At 42.9% G+C, this 17662-nt stretch overlaps 1 long non-coding RNA gene across 1 annotated transcript; it reads left to right on the forward strand.

Annotated features, from left to right (window-relative positions):
- Window positions 1-1524: 1524 nt before the first annotated feature.
- LOC139063826 (uncharacterized) lies at window positions 1525-2078 on the forward strand. Its single transcript, XR_011517159.1, has 2 exons — window positions 1525-1780; window positions 1896-2078. It is a non-coding gene; the product is annotated as an uncharacterized lncRNA (long non-coding RNA).
- The last annotated feature ends 15584 nt before the right edge of the window (window positions 2079-17662 follow it).

A 17662-nucleotide genomic window follows, 5' to 3' on the forward strand; every position in this document is an offset into this window, starting at 1 on the left:
GGGATGGGTCAAATGACTATGACTATGGGACTTAAAGAGCAAGTAACGTCTAAATTAACTTTTTTTTGCTGATGAACTGTATAAATGAGTGTCTAATAGTGTTTTAAATGTGTGCATTCTTTATTTTAGCATTTTGGTGCATTTTCTTTAAAAATTAAAAATTCTGTCTAAAAACCACAGTAATGCGCCACCTTCAGCTGAAAACATAGAATTTGAGTTATTTTGAATAAATTTTAGCCAATGGCTAAAGAGTAAAGTACTACGTAAACCAGTAGAGTACTACGTAGCAGCTCCGTGCCAAAGTTATAAAAGCAACGAGCGTCTCGGCCACGCCCTGTGGCGAGTGGGAGTTGGATTTGCAAGTGAGTGTAGGAGGTCAGCGGTAGTTCAGCATTAGCATATAGCATTAGCATATCCTAGTCTTAGCATATCTTTTAGTGTTATAAATACTTATTTAGTGTTAGATTTGGCTGTTTGATATTGTAGTTTAGTTAGTGTTTGGCTGTTAGTGTAATTGGGAAAGTATTTCGGGTTTAGTGCTCCATATCGTCTTAGTATTGGTGAGTAGGTGTAGTGTAGTATGCTTGCGGTGACTCTGTGGGCATTTTACCCGCGATTCTGCACGTCTCCGTTTGAAGAGGGAGGCTGCCCACCGTGGCTCTTCCGCGATTTAGATGCAGCCCACCGACTCTGCTCCACCACCACGGCGGGCTCCAGTCTGAGGTGAGTAAGCTAAATAAACGTTTTAACATCTTCTAAAGACAATTCCCTACCTAAATGCAAAGTTTGAGAGACGTGGTTCACTTCCTTTAGCTAGTCAGTCGGCAATTCTGCAACAGTGGCTCTAACTGACGCAGCACTTGACAGACAGCATTACAGCGTGAAATCCAGCTTGTGAACAGGTTCTGTGAGGAATTCTGTTCAGGAGGTCGCATTTCAGGCTCTCCACATCATGTGTGACTGACTTTTACGTTATAATGATCACACACTAGGAATGTTATAAAGCACCTATATGGGACAGTTTCTTTTGTATATTATCTGACTTTATAAACTCCCAACAACAATGTGCTTATATATTTTTTTCAGGCTAAATCTACCCAAGACACTGGCTGTCAGACTGATTTAGCTGCAAGAATGCACTTGTCCAGGCTGACGTGAAACCTTCCCTGTAGCAAAGGTGAATTATTTTTAATAATCTTCTATGTAAACATTTTATTATTACCTTCTAGTTTTAATTTGTTTTACAGATTATTGTTACACGTGATTTTATGCTCTTTTAAACATTTATAAATGTGCTGCTTCTTTGTTTTTACATAGCCAGCCAGAATGGAGTTCACAGCCGCAGTGTGTCTGGTGACCCACGGGGACCATGATGAAAATTCATCTTTCAGAAGGTCCCAGAGCAGCGGCCACACCCCCTGAAAAGACCAAGGTGTGAGGTGTCTGCTGTTGATTCCAGCTTCCACCTCAGTGACGGTGCAAGCTCAGTGAACTGTTCAAGGTAAAAAAAAAAATTTAAACATTTCAGAATTTTTAAGATATTAACAATTAAATAAGTATGTGATTACATCATGACGGAGGCTACTGATTCTGCCCCCGTGACACTTGGTGGTGACGTGTGAGCTGATTCACCTGGAAAACAACTTTTACATTAAATATTTTGTTTTTGCTATCAAAAGTAAATTAACTAATAACCTGCATTATTGCAGGACACTCAGCAAAATATGGACTCTACACCATGAGGCAGGCACACGTTAATAACTCTATAAGAGCACATAAGGTGAGCAACACCACATATTATTGTTATAATTGTACACTGTCCTGGATTTGTTTTCTTTCTGCATCTCATTAGCCTGGCTGATCACCTGATAACTCATGTCATCTGGTTATGACAGCATGAGGATGTCCTCACACACCTGTAACCTATCAGCTCATCTGGCAGAATAGAGAGAGAAGAGACAACACCACATCTCCTGTTCCTGGAAAGCCTTCAGCCATCCTTCGATGACTGAGAACCTCCATCAGCTCTGTCTCCTGTCTGCCTACAATTATTATAATAAATATTGTGTTTGACAAGTTTTTTTGTGCTGCCAAATATCTCATATAGATTCCAGTTTTGATATTTTAATGGATATTTATAAATTACATTAATTGAATTATCACAATGCATGTTTAACTAGCTCTATTGTGATGAATTAAACTAGCACCTCACTGTTAAAAGCTCGTTTTAATTTCAAGCATGTTTAAGTATTTATGGACATGAACAAAAACAGGAAATATATGAATTGAGATTTATTTAATTAATATAACAAATAAGGAGGAAAGAGTCATTGAAAGGCACATTCTTCTGGAAGCTCCTGATCCTGACGACACCAGCAGAGGAGACCACCTGCAGACACCAGAGACCAGCTGCAGACACCAGAGGACCTAGAACCAAGAGAGCAGCTGTTATCAGTAAATAAATAAATCAGGGCAGTTTTAGTGAGCTGAACACATTACAGAATAATTTTCTCATGGGGTATTTTCATAACTTTATGCAGCACACTGTAACTTGAGCCCAGAGCTACCGGAGAGCTGCTATCCAGCACGTTTCAGTGGATTTTCCTGCTTTAACAGGTTAGATTAGCTGTTAAGCAGCTCAGCTATTTGTTGCTGATTAAAACCAGGTGTGCTGAAGCAGATAAACCTCTAAAACATGCTGAATACTAGCTCTCCAGGGCCGTGGAGACAAACCCTGCAGCTAATCCAATGCTATGGCTAACGGCTACTTACGTTCAGAGGTGGTTCTGTTTGGTCGGTTCTGGGAGTTACAGGCAACTCACAAGCTCACAACAATAAGGCTCAGGTCCGCTTGTCTCCTCCAAATAGACTTGGTCCCTTTCTTCTCGAGTGTCTGGGTAAGGAGGGGGAGAAACGTCCTCCATTTCTAATAACTGCATAGAGTGAAGGGAGCTAGCATCGTCTAGTTAGCCGTCGTCTTCGTCACTGCCGCGGCTCCGCCCTCTAGGTCCTCCAGGCAACGCCTACTAATGTTGCAATTTTTAAAATTGATACGTGGTTAGGGAAGGACTCCGAGGCTCAATTGACCCGCTCTTTAAGTAAAGAAATAAGAGAGCAACAGGTGAACTAAGGTGAAATCAGGGGCAGCAGCAGCTCAACAAGTTGAGCGGGTTCTCCAGTAATCGGAAGGTTGCAGGTTTGATCCCGGCTCCGGACAGAGAATTCTGCTGTTGTGTCCTTGGGCAAGACACTTAACCCACCCTGCCTCACCTCTGTCAGTGAGCCCCAGGGCAGCTGTGGCTACATCGTAGCTCATCACCATCAGTGTGTGAATGTGTGTGAATGGATGAATGATACACTGTAGCGTAAAGCGCTTTGGAGTCCTTACTCTGAGAGGCGCTATACAAGTGCGGGTCATTTATCATTTAAAATAAAAATCTACAATAAATTGTGAAATAACATTTCACATACTAGATAATGTGTTATTCTGAAATTTTTGTGTTTCTAAAATTTGTTTCCAAATTTGGATACATTTTTTTAAAACTAATAAAGGAGCAATGCAATGCATCGCCAGGCTAAACTCCCAGAATTACCACAAGGACCAATTTGGTGTGCCACCCCAAAGATTTCTGGCCACCCTTATCAAAGTTTTCTGGGGTTGCCCCTGGTTGCGGCTACATATAGGAACAAAAATTGATCTAAATCAATCAGAAACCTTTTAAAGCAGATAGTTTGCTCACAGTTTGCACAGTTTGTTGTCCTGGTGGGGAATTGCTTTGCAACACTCCCCAGGAGACGAAGAAGTATGAGAGCCAATTTTCTCCGTCTGTGCGAGCGTGTTTCTCCCTCATTGAGCTGACGTAGAAGGCTAGGTTAGGCTCAACTTTTAGCTTCTACTAGCTGAGATGTTCTCTGTTTCCTGGACACTAAACCAACAACAGCCATCCCCATCCATGAATGTTAAGTGACAGTGTGACGTAGACCTGTGAGGATTTTCCAACCCTAGAGTTTCACCATCTGTTTTCTATCAGAAGCTAAAGCGAAAGATAGGTGTAGGAGACTATTTTCATGTTTAGCCTGCATGAAAAACTCTGAGTAACTGATTATAATCAGAAATGAGATTTTAAAATGTTTTATCAGTGTCCCAATCAGAATCACGTACTGACTCATCCCTACTTACAATCAATCAATCAATCAAAGCTTTATTTATAAAGCGCCTTCCGCAACCCTGTCAGGAAGCCCAAAGCGCTGAACATGGTACAGTTGTAAGTAATTATACTGAATAAATCAACAATAAAAGAAATTCAAATTACAAAATACAAAATGGAAATAACAAAATAGATGAAACATTCCGGTAAAATACAAATGTGTGAAACACAATTGGATTGAGTGGATGGATTGAGTGTACCAATGAAGACTGTGGAATGGATTCAACATAATAGAGGGCCATAATCAAACATGTTCTGGAAACGCCAGGTGGAGGAGGTGTGTTTTTAGGTGATTCTTAAAGACTGGCTGAGAAGGGGACAGCCTGACTGAGGGTGGCAACTGGTTCCAGAGTAACGGTGCTAGGACTGAGAAAGCCCGGTCCCCACGGGTACGACACCTAGACCGAGGGACAGCGAGCAGGCCTTGGTCAGAGGAGCGCAGAGCGCGTGATGGGGAATGTCTGTTCAGGAGTGTGGCCAGATAGGGGGGACCACCACCCTGGAAGAAATGATAAAAAAAGACGAGTATTTTGAATTGTGAGCGATAGGAAATCGGAAGCCGGTGCAGGGAGGCCAGAACTGGACTGATGTGGTCCCGTTTCCTGGTCCCAGTCAGGAACCTGGCAGCGCTGTTCTGCACAACCTGTAGGCGACGCAGTGTTGAATGACACAACCCTGCATAGAGAGAGTTGCAGTAGTCAAGCCGAGAAATTACAAAGGCATGCAGTACCCGCTCGTGGTGGGCTCTCAACAGCATATGCTTGATTTTAGCAAGGCGTCTCAGGTGAAAGAAACTGGACCGGATCACAGAATTGATGTGAGCATCAAATTTAAGTCCTACATCAAGTTTCACCCCCAAACTGGTAACAACTGGTTTTGAGTATGGAGAAAGAGGGCCAAGATCAGCATAACGATCCACATTCCTGCTGTTGGGGTGAAAAACAATGAGCTCTGTCTTTCCCTCATTCAGATGTAGATAGTTGGACATTAGCCAAGACTTCACTTCATTAACACAGGAGACAAAGGACTGAATAGAGTGACCTTTCTCCTGACACAATGGAGAGTAAATCTGGCAATCGTCAGCATACAGATGGAATGATAGGCCATGTTTACGAAAGATTGACCCCAGAGGTAGCAGATAAATGGCAAACAAAAGTGGACCAAGGATCGACCCCTGCGGGACCCCCCACCGGAGCCCCTCCCAAGAAGAAAAAACATCACCCAGTTTAACACAGAATGTCCTGTTTTGGAGATACGATCTAAACCAGTCCAGAGCTGACCCTTTGATCCCAACCCATCGTTCCAAGCGATCGAGTAGAATCGCGTGGTCAACTGTGTCGAAGGCTGCTGTCAGGTCTAATAACAGAAGCAGCACAGATGTTCCCTGATCTAGTGATAGATAGATGTCATTTAGGACCCTCAGTAGAGCAGACTCTGTGCTATGGCCAGACCTGAACCCTGATTGGAAAACCTCAAACAGATCAGAGTCAGCTAAATGTGAGACCAGCTGCTGATAAACGACTTTCTCAAGCAGTTTAGATGTAAAGGGCAGGGTAGAGATAGGCCTGTAATTTTCGATCACAGAGACATCAGCACCAGGTTTCTTCAGGGTCGGCCGAATAACTGCTGCTTTCAAAGCAGCTGGGACCACACCTGTGCTGAGGCTCCCATTGATAATCTGACCAAGTGAAGGGCCAAGGCACGGAAAGGCAGCCTTCCAGAGACGAGGCGGTAGGACATCAAGTGGAGAGCCAGATGGCTTCTGCCTCGCAACTAGCTTACTCAGCTCAGAGTATGAAACTGTATTGAGGGAGCTCAGGGTGGGTGGTGATGGTGGAACTGGAACAGGGTCAACAGAGTTACCAGAAATGACTGCTCTAATGCCCGACACTTTATCAACAAAGAATTTGTGAAAAGCTTCAGAGTTTACAGCAGCTGTAGGAGACATGGTGCTAGGCTCCTGATACACCAGAACTGAGTTTAGCGTTTTGAAGAGAATCTTAGGATTATTGGAGTTTGTCTCAATGATGTCTGCAAAATAGGCCATTCTGGCGGCCCTCACTGCATCCTGATAAGCAACCAGAGATGCTCTGAACAACTCACGCGAGATCTGTAGGCCATCCTTTTTCCACTTTCTCTCAGAGGATTTACACGCCCGCCTACAAGCCCGTGTGACATCAGAGAGCCAAGGCTCCCTCCTAGGCCGAGACTTGCAAAGCTTGAGAGGGGCAACCACGTCCAGGACCTGATTACAAAGTACATCAAAGTGTTGTGAATAGTCATCAACGTTAGATGGATCAGGGTTAAAGGTCTCTAACCTTACAGACATACAGTCCACAAACTTTGAAATTGTTTCTGCATCCAGGGCTCTGAACCTAGTAGCGGGAGCTTCGCACACAGGGACAGGACATGGCAACGTAACATCACAGAGTATTGGAGAGTGGTCAGAGAACACAGGAGGCAAAGTCACAAGGTTCATGATGGGTAGACCATAAGAGATAACCAGGTCCAGGGTGTGACCCCTGGCATGAGTTGGGGATGATACCCATTGAGTTAGATTGAATGACTCTAGCAAATTAAAAAAACCTTTAGCAAGCACATTATCAGGACAGCAGATATGGATGTTAAAATCACCAAAAAATAGGACATAATCATATTTTAGGATGCAGTCTGCCACAAGATCACAGAAATCATTAAGGAAGTTAGAGTCAGTCTTTGGAGGCCGATGAATCAGCACAACGAGAAGGCGGGGGGAGATGCACTGTTCAAATAAGCACAGTTCAAAGGAAGAAAATGACATGGTGGGTGTAAGCTGTTTGCAAGGAAAGCTGGATTTAAAAACAACAACCAGCCCTCCACCTCTGCCCCGTGGTCTGGGGGTATTAAAATACGAGCAGCCAGGTGGTATGAGCTCGAGTAGGGAACTTGTGTCACCAAACGGGATCCAGGACTCACAGATGCAGAGAAAACCCAGGTCATGCTGAATAAAAAAGTCACGAAGAATAAAAGTTTTGTTCAGCACAGACCTGGCATTGACCAAACCAAACTGGGTCTGCAGCGGGGCTGCAGCACAGAGATCGCGCACGGACCCAGTCCCCTCTAACTCTGTGCCCGTAACCGAGCGCAGATTCTCCCAGCAAACCCCAGTCTGGCGTGATCTTCGAGCCGATCGGCCGTGGCGCGGTGCCGATACACCATCAGAGCCGGCCGAGTTCCCTGGGCAGGGCGCCGAGTAATCCAGGAGACATCTCGGAACCATCGGGTCAGAAGCTGGGCCGGATCGGGCCAGCCGCTTGTTCAGGGATCCAGGCCGACGTCTCACGCGCCGGCTACCTCTCTTTCCTCGTCTTCTCCGATGCTTCCTTCTCGAGCTGGGGCGGACAGAGGGCCGACACATCACGGCTTGGGTGGAGAGAGCACGCGGGCAGTTCAACCAGCAGCATCGTCCGTGAGGTTCATAGCTCGCACAGCCCGGTTCCCAGCGCGCGCTGCCGGCGACATCAACGGAAGGACGAAGCCTCAGCAGCGCAGCTCGATCATATGTCAGCAGAGGATCCACACCATTCAAAAAAGGGATCAGCGACAAGAAAAGTGCATAAAAGCCAATAAAAACCGATAAAATGCAAGGCATCAGTGCGTAAAGAGGACGAGCAACTCGCAGCGTGACCGTTGACCGTTTACTTACATTACGTGACTATCTATTCCCAATACAAGCACGATGTGTAGTATTATACAACCCTTTTTCATCCTTCCAACTGCAATTTTTGTTCTATCCAAGTAACATTTAAGCTCCTCCCAGTATTTCTTAAGATTTCAGTGTCCTTAATGAAATACTGGACAAAGGACTGTTGTGTCCTTATTGATTCTGCCAAGGCGCCTGAACGTGATTTAAGGGGATTTAAACTCAAACTTGCTGACACAAATCACAGCTGAAGGAAACATAATGTCCAGATGAAGTGGAGAGACGCATCCCAATGGGGAGGTGGCCCTTTCTGACCCTGCGGGGGCTCGTGCAATTAGAATCAGCAAAGTGCAACTCAATAACCAAACCTCCAAAATGGAGGAAATGCTTGCATGGCTAATCTCCTCTGTCTCAGCCAGGCCCCAAGCCCTCTTGTTTTAGGAAGCCGTTCAGAATGCAGGTCAGGGATTCGCAGAAAGCCAAGCTGCTGTCAGTCTAGATACTGGAGATGACTGGACAGCTGCCAAGCAAGAACTTATGTTAATGTTTGCTCTAATAATAAAATGCAGTTGAATACATTAAAATGTCAGTAGACATTGGATGGTTTTTTTTTGGCAAATGCTTATTTGAGAGGGCAAAGCCATGACACCCTTCTAAAGGAAATATTAGTTTTTATCAGTAACGCTATTAAGTACTGTATTAATACATTTGCACCTCTTCAGTTTGTAGGAATTGATTAGTTCTGACTTGATTGATGAGTTTCAAGAAAAAATGCTGTGGTGCAAATTTAAAGTAACTCCATTTATCCTTTATCTAAACTGTTCTCACCCGGGTTGCTGGTCCCTATCTCTAGCATTCATTGGGCAAGAGGCAGAGAGGTCAGCGGTCCATCACAGGGCCACATGGAGACGAACAACCAATCAAAATCATTCACACTTCAAGACAAATTCAGAGTCTCCAGTCATCCTGCATGCATGATTTTGGTCTGTGGGAAAAACCGAGGTTCTTGGAAAAAAATAAAAATAAAAAACTTGGGAAACATTCTAATTCTATGCAGAAAGGTAGCACAAATGGGATTTGAACCTGCAGCCGTCTTGCTGCAAAGCAATAGTGCTACCAACTGCATCTCCATGTAGTTTCATGGGTCCATGAATGCTAAATGACAGGGTGACGTGTCAGGCTTTTTAAATTCCACACTTTTAAAGAGATACTTTGCAACTTTTTCATATTTTTAAGTCGTTTTCTTGAGCCAGTATGTGCTAAAATGACCCTTTACAGGGTTAATGAAGGGCCACTATCACCCCTTGTGGCCACAATGTTCCACTTGCAACTTCAGACTGGCATGTTGCCCTGTTGGGAATTAGAAAAAAATTAGCTGACATACCCGGTGCTGCAGTCTACTTCCAGCATGTTTCCTGCATGTTTTAGATCATGAACACAGCTCATGTGTTTAATAAGGTGATGAATCACTCCTGGGAGACATTTCAGCTTTTAGACTAAGGTGTTAAAAAGACAAACACACATCGAGGAGATACATTTTAGTTTTGGTTCTACAAGTGGACACTGAGGGGTGCTAAACACAAGCCAAAGCTGCCTAGTTCCCCTTTAAAGCAGAGGTTCACCGAAAAACTTCTGATTCTTGTTCCTTTTCTAAATACAACTGGTCACGCTGAGTTTCATCTGCATGCTTAAAATAAAATTAGACTTTAACCCCTATTTCATGCTTTAGACTTCAAAACAAAATGGACAGGAAAACGCTCAGGTCAGGAAAAGCCAGACAGCTCTACTACACACAGTCAAATTTACGTTCATGGACTCACCCTCCTAGGCTAGTGAACGTGGAAGGCTGTGTTCGTTTTTTGCAGCCAGAGAGCCTAGCATGTCTCGATTAACCCAAGCTAACCATTAGCATTTCCATTGCCATTACCTGGCAGAACATGTTCAGAATAGTGTTATTTGCAAAGATAAACCTTAAACGTTGCATTTTTTTTAACCTATGAAAGAAGAACAAGCCCCGCCAGTGGAAGAGTGGCATTGCTGTTAGCCAATCATAGGCGAGACTTTTGCAAATAATGAATATTAAACAGTAAGACTCCAAATCCTGCCATTTTTCTGTCCCCGCTCCTCTGACGAGTTCCTAATTCCTGGAACTGGAGCATCACAGCTATTTATTCCTCAGAAAAGGACTCACAAGGCATTCATTCATACTAGAGATCGCAGCAGACTTATTGAAAGAATGAGTACATGCCCATTTTATGAATTTCACAATGTGTCTGAACTGTGTTTGGTGTAACTGATGATCGATAAAAGGATTTTGAACGTTAGCATTAATCATTACGGACTTTTAATGGCATCAGTAAATTCTGTGCCTAACTCTCATTTTGTCTATTCAGTCAATATTTAAATATTACATCACACTCAAAGAGCTGTGATATTAACAGTTGATAACCTCCTTCAAACTATACGAACTATCTTTTCAAAGCTATACTAAAACATGCATCTATTTTGAAGAAACTGTAAAAATATGCTGTATATTTATAGATTTTGTTCATCAAAAGGAATTGTGGATATTTGTAGAGCAGACACATTCCTGGAAGTTTCCCATGTAGTAGAAAGCTTTCATAGACTGGCGTAGCATCTCCACCTCATTAGTCTGTTCCTCGTTCTAAAAGCTGGTGTTTGATGTGGAAAACGCTCTGACCATGTGTCACAGCTTGTAATAATGAATCTTTCATGCAGGTTGGGACCACCCTAACCCTAACCCTGGAATTACCGGGGCAGAGATAGATATTCAAATAAGTGAGATCTGAAGCAGCTCAAACTGGTTTTGACTATTTACCAGAACCTCGAGTGTTTACGCAGCAATTTACCAGAATGCTGGAGCAGCTCCTGTACTTAAACACATGGATGTCTTAATGCATCATTTAGCCAATTAGCCGAGTGCTCTTCCATCTCCAGTCTTTACTGCTGCTGCCTGCCAATGCTCCTAAATGTGTCAGGATTCTGCCTGAATGCGGTGGAGGAGTGATGGCTTTCTGCAGGTCCTTCAGAGTTCAGAGTGTCAGGTAGATAAATATACGGGCCGACCAATTCAGTTCAGTCCCTTTCAGTCTCAAACCCTCCTTCTCAGCGCCGGCACTGGTTTCCATTTCCGCAGGTCACCACTGAATGACTGCTGATTACATCGGCTGGTCTCCGATGTCTACGGGGACGGGGCCATCAGGCTGAAATGACACAGGGTGGTGACAGGCAGACCCCTTTTCGACACCCACCAACATGACACCCATTCATGGCCGCTGGCCCCATGACACTAATCTGATTCTAGTCTGTAAAGGACTGGTTTTGTGCCCACCAGTCTCTGCTAAAAAAAGGAAATGACCAGGAGGGCAAAACATTCTTGTGCGACTTGCAGATATTGCAGAGAAATCTGATGAAAATTTGTTTCTCTCTGCAACCTGAGGTCATGTTTAGACACAGACAGTCTGCAATGTATCTCAGTCTCAGTGAAATATAGGAAAAATATATCTTGATATATAGAAAAGCTTCTAAAACAGAAAAGGAATCCGTTGGCATATTAGCAAGAGTGCTGCAAAAATGTAAACACCTCTTTAATCTCCCATTTGTGATTTTTTTGTCACATGCAAATGTTCCAGATCAGCAAATAAATGTTCACGTCAGCCGAAGATAACCTGAGTAAACATGCAATGCAGGTTTCATTTTATTATTTTGTATTTTTAGAGTAAAAAGGCTGTTCAAACTAAACTATTAGGAAATGTGATCACTTGAAAAGTTGTGTTTGACTTCAGTAGCTGCACCCAGGCCTGATTACTGACAGGCTAAACGACCTCAACCATCATTTCCCATTAAAAAAATATTTAACCTCTATTGGTTTGGAGGGTGGAACCATGCAACCAAGCAGAACAACTAAGATGGTGGCAGAAAGTGCTTTGGCATAAACTTTAAACAATGTAGATTTGGGCTATTCTTTGAGTCCAAAGAAAATTGAGGTACTTAAGTCTTATTTAGAAAGAAGATCTATTTGCATCATTTTTAATGGTGTACAGCAGACTGCGCTATTGACTGGCATCCGTAGTGGTGATGATGTCATGCTGTTTGTTGTCCAATAGCATTTGGAGACAGTTTGAAGAATAATCCAGATTCCAGCCAACAACGAGCTCTCTCTAGGTGTCCTGGCCAGACTACATGTGTGTCCAGACTAGGCAACGGGCATATTTGATCAGATATTGCAGTGTTTGCAAAAACACATCAGACAGTGGGACATTACCGACTTGCTTCAATATTGTCCGATAAAAACCTGATAAATGACCGATGTGGTTCTTTAACACTTATTTTGTATTGTTTTTATGATAGTGTCTGTCTAACCCTCATGGTAGAACATGATCTGCATTTTGCCAAAAATCACATTGATGGTTCTTCTTTCAAATCATTTTGACTAATTATTGCTACAATAAAATCATGTCTAACATGTAAAGGTCAGAGGTCACTAAGAAACCCACTTTTAAATAGATAAAAATCTGCCTGCCTGTTCGGCAGGAGTGGCTCAAATGTTTTTTCGTACACGGATATTTTGCCTACCGTTGCTCTGGAAGGTGTAAAATAGCATGAAACGTGTCCTTTATTTTCTGATGCCGATGTAAACATGAACCATTATATTTGTGTGTGTATATGTATATATATATATGTATATCTATCTATCTATCTATCTATCTATCATCTATCTATCTATCTATCTATCTATCTATCTATCTATATATATATATATATATATATATATATATATATATATATATAGAGAGAGAGAGAGAGAGAGAGAGAGAGAGAGAGAGCTCCGGACCCCACGTGACTCTCAGTTAGTGGAAGCCATTTTGGCATGCAAAAAAGGTAAACAAACACGGATGTAACCATGAACATGAACGGGATCCGCTTGGATTTTACTTCGTCGGAGTTTACTTCACACTTTAAAACTGAAGAAATCGTTTTATATAGTCAGAAATGAAATAGACTAAACATCTCCGACCCTTACCGTGCCCCTGGGATACTTTTTAAAAACGCCAGAAGTCGTAGCGGACTTCTTACCGGCACAACACCGGACCTGGCCGGGGAAACCCCTTGGGATTCCCCCGGCCGGAGGAGCTGGGGAGAAGGTCTGGGACTCTCGACTCTACTGCCCGCTCCGACGCCAGAAGCTGTCGGAGCGGACCGGCACAGCACCGGACCTGACCGGGGAACCCCTTGGGATTTACCAGGAGGAGCTGGCTCCGGCGGCTGGGGAGAGGGAAGTCACGCTACTGCCCCAGCAACCCGACTCCGGATACGCGGATGAAAATGGATGGATGGACGGACAAATAACAGATTTACATGTAAGTAGTCTCGGTGACACAGATAATAGCAATCCAAAGTGCTTTTTATGTGTGATCTGATCAACCATTGCTTAAAAATTAAATACGGCTTAGCCGGTTAATTGCTGTCATCATAAAACACGTAAACGGCAGCACGCAGAACTCACGAGGCAACGTTTTACGTGATGTTTACTTGCTGCTATGAGTAATAAGACAGAAAAAGCCACGCCAAAATAAGTTTAGGAAGCCCACTAAGAATCATAATAAAAGCATTTAAAATAAATACCATACACAGTTGAGGAAACGTTGGTTTAAGTACCTGATATGAAGTGGTCGCTGCATAAGCGAAAACCTTTACTCTCGGGATCCCACAGCTTCATTTTCGCCCGGTCACTAGCGTGTTTTATTACAATGATCCAACGTTTGCGGCGCTCCGGATCTTGGGGAATCCTGTAGATGTCTCATTCCTTATGTCGTCCGCGTCTGTTCTGCATCCTGGGGCACAACAGGAATCTACCATATTTCCCGTTTGATTGAGTTTTCTGACAATAGTAAATAGTCCAGCTGCCGGCTTCTGCATGCCAATATGGCGCCGTTTCGATTTGAACTGTTGCATGCCGGGAGAAGTGACGTCAACTCCCGGAGCTCTATGGGTGTCCAACATAACATACATACCGAGGGCGTAGATTTGGCATGGACAGGTGTGACGTGTCCCCACCAATAATTTGACAGCGTCCGCTTAAAAACAACAAGCCATTCAGTGTCTCGTTGCCCTAGAGGTGCAGAAAGGGTTAAATGACCTTCTCTCAAGCTGCACATGAAGAGAGGATGACAGCCATGATCTTGAGAGGTTCCTTAATTAACACCACCATCACTTCACATTACAGCAGTCAAGTTCCCCAACAGCCAATCCACACTTCCGGTCATCACAATGTAGAGAAATAGAGTGATGAAACTATCTAGAGTTGTATTTTAATATACTGTAAGTAGATCACTTGTAATAATCAGAAGATGGGCTGTTTTTATCATCAGGGAGTTTAATTAAACACTCTGTATTGACTTTGAGACAAGAAAAGAGAGAGATTTGGGATCGTTTAAGAATCTTTAATTTCTTAATTATAAATTCTTAACAATCTACCAGGACTAACTCTTTGATGGATGAAAATGGATTTGGAAGTTGTGTTGGTGCGTGTGTGTGTGTCTGGTTCAGGATCTCTAGGCTGACGGAGCGTATCTGGTTGTTATGACTACGGACCACGAGGCTTCGGAAGCTGATGACATGAGCAGCTATTTTGCCGTGTACGTACCCTGTGGAGTCTCCCAGGTAGATCAGGAAATGCCAGGTCCTAGGACCTCGGATGTGTACTGGAGCTGTTTGAAGCAGCGGTCACAGCACGTCAAAGCCCGTCTGAAGGGTCGACCCCGGTACCATCGGCAGCGTCAGCTAGTGGTGCTCTTATTTTGAAGGGATGTCGTCTTGTTGGTAAACAACGGAACTCTCCAGTAGCTTCACATTTCTCAGTTAAAGAAGAAAGCACATCTGGCCAGGCTGTACTTCTCTTTTGATGACGGTGGAACCCAGTAGGACTTCCAACTGAACAGAACTGAAGTCAAAATGGAACTGAGCTTAAAATGGCGTTGCCTTGTTTTATATCTCTGAATTGTTGATAAGTTTTAGTAAAGCGGATTGGACACTTTAAGTCAACAAGCCAGATTCTCTTGCGGCAGCCGAAAGCTCTGATTGGTTGGAACAATGTGTCATGCGTTTCTATGGAGATGAGGGTCAGTCTGTCTGTGCAGTAGCCCTGTTTTCATTAAACACATAAATCATGACATCTTTATTCCACAGATCATTCACTTGATTATTATTGATCAACATATGTTTCGAATAGCTTTAATCACAAATTAAGTACTTTGATTATTGAAAAGCGTTCTTCTTCTCCTTCTGGCTCTTCTCCTGGAATGTAAACAGTCTGAGGAACACCCGACCTTGGCGTTTTCTACACGGGTGTTACTGTGTACAGGGGCAGCTGTGTGGAGCTAAAAATTATGAAGTAAAAGGACTGTACACCACACCCTGTCTGCTTGTATTAATAAGAGTCTCACAAAAGCAGTTTACATGCTTCCCCCTAACAAAAATATAAACGTAGTCATCTAGCAACCCAAATAACTCTTCCTATGAAAAGGTGAAATCACAAGAAATCTGTGAGTGAGCCAACGTACTTTTGCTGCACTGCATATTTGTTGGCCATCATTGTCCTGATTTTTATTTTAGTCTTGAATACTTTCCATTCTGTCAAAGAAACTGGCTTCCTCTAAGCGTGTAGCTGCAGGGCACGCAAGGTGAAGACGCATCGAGTCAGCCGACTTGTTTAGAGACGAGAGTCGGACCCCTAATTGGATATCATCTGACTCTCTCCCTAATTAGCGATGCATTGCTTTTATGAACTGATATTAAGATGCAGGAGAAATGGTAATTAGTTAAAGGTTATTACCAGCCAGGGGCACATGGGCACGAAGCCTGCTGGGCAATATAATGACTGCATGGAGTTGTGTTTATTTTGTCGCCCTGGAGCACCCTTACTGTACGTACAGCCTTTCCACAACAGACGTTTTAGATGATTACTCACTTTTACATTCACCCTGTTAATTATGTCTTTGATGCTAAAATATAACGATTGATTACCTAAGAAAATTTGGACTGGAGTGGAAGAACATTATTGCACTTTTTACCTATCGGTCTTTGTCCAACTTTGTCCTCATAATTACAGCTGAAGTAATTATTCTGCTTCCAGGCACAAAGTGTTAATATCACATCACAGGCTCTTCACTCTTAAGGTATGATTCCCCCCCTCATATTAACTGCTGCTGAACAATTTATGTAATAATTAGCTGATGAGTACGTATTTTCATTTTGCTTTTTTATGTTACTTTCTTATCTAGTGAGATATTCTTACACATCAATAGTTTTTGCTATCATAATACATCACCCTTCCATACATCCACCTATTTTCAGCTGCTTATCGGGAACGGGGTTGCAGAGCATCAGCCGAAGCCGAAGTCTTCCCTCTCCCCAGCTACTTGGGCCAGCTTCTCTGGGGGAATCCCAAAGCGTTCCCTGGCCAGGTGAGAGAGATAGTCCCCCCAGCGTGGCCTGGCTCTGCCCTTGAGTTTCTTCCCAATTGGATGTGCCCAGAAAACCTCCCAAGGGAGGTGTCTAGGAGACATCCTGACCAGATGTCTGAGCCCCTCCCGGATGACCAAGCTTCTCACCGTACCTATACCCTGCGGAGAAAACTCATTTCGGCCACTTGTGTCCGCAATCTCATTCTTGCAGTCACTACCCAAACCTCGTGGCCATAGGCGAGGGTAGGAACGTGGATCAACCGGTGAATCTAGAGCTTTGCCTACTGGCTCAGCTCTCTCTTCACCACAACAGACCAGTACAACGCCTGCATCACTGCAGATGCAATACATCACCCGTTTTTTTTTTTTTTCCAAATTTGGATACTTTTTAAAAATCTATTAAATGGGCTTTGAATTTAAAAATTCTTATACAGTGCAACCATTTGTCTCTTTTAAATGAAAATGTCTTGAATTTTTAACATGTTTACAAACAATAAAGACTTTAACCAACAAGCAGGGTTCGAATTACGGGGATCTACGGGGAGCGCTGCTCCCCTAAAAGGGTGATGGGCTCCCCTGAAAGTTATCAACTGACACACCAAGGGGGAGGCCTCCATTTGCTTCCCCTACATACCTCCTACTGAGATGGGACCCCCCTCCCTGCGAACAAGACTTCACATTTCTTTAAGGTTTTCTTTTGTTGATGTTTTAATAATTTTACTACAGTACTGGAATTTAATCTTTGCAAATGATATTCAATAAATTGTCATATTTTTTAATGTCACACTTTTTAAAGATATAATAATTCTATAGGGAATCCAAAAGTGTATATAAATATATATATATATATATATATATATATATATATATATATATATATATATATATATATATATATATATTTGCACAAAATCCCTCTCACGTATATCATATGGCTGTTTTATTCATTACAGTTCCTATGCCTTCTAGAGTGAGCCGTTTTAAGGCTCTGTCACTATAAGGAAAACAAACTGGTGAGAAGTGGGTCTAGGCTAATTTCCCCGTTTGTGACATCAGAAATGGGGAGTTTTTGAAACTGGGTTTTTTAGGCATACACATTCTAAAACCATATACTGAGAAAAAAAAGCTTTCATTGATTGATTGATTGGTTGATTGATTGATTGATGTGTTTTTATTCATAGTCATAAACAAGATATACTGCCTAGACAGAAATGTTTGTCCATCTTTTGGTACATGAGCAAATAAAGAGCTTCAACATCTAATTGCAGTTATTTGATGTCGTTTCA

This window comes from Nothobranchius furzeri, chromosome 2, assembly GCF_043380555.1.
Source record: "Nothobranchius furzeri strain GRZ-AD chromosome 2, NfurGRZ-RIMD1, whole genome shotgun sequence".
In the NCBI taxonomy this organism is placed as follows: domain Eukaryota; kingdom Metazoa; phylum Chordata; class Actinopteri; order Cyprinodontiformes; family Nothobranchiidae; genus Nothobranchius; species Nothobranchius furzeri.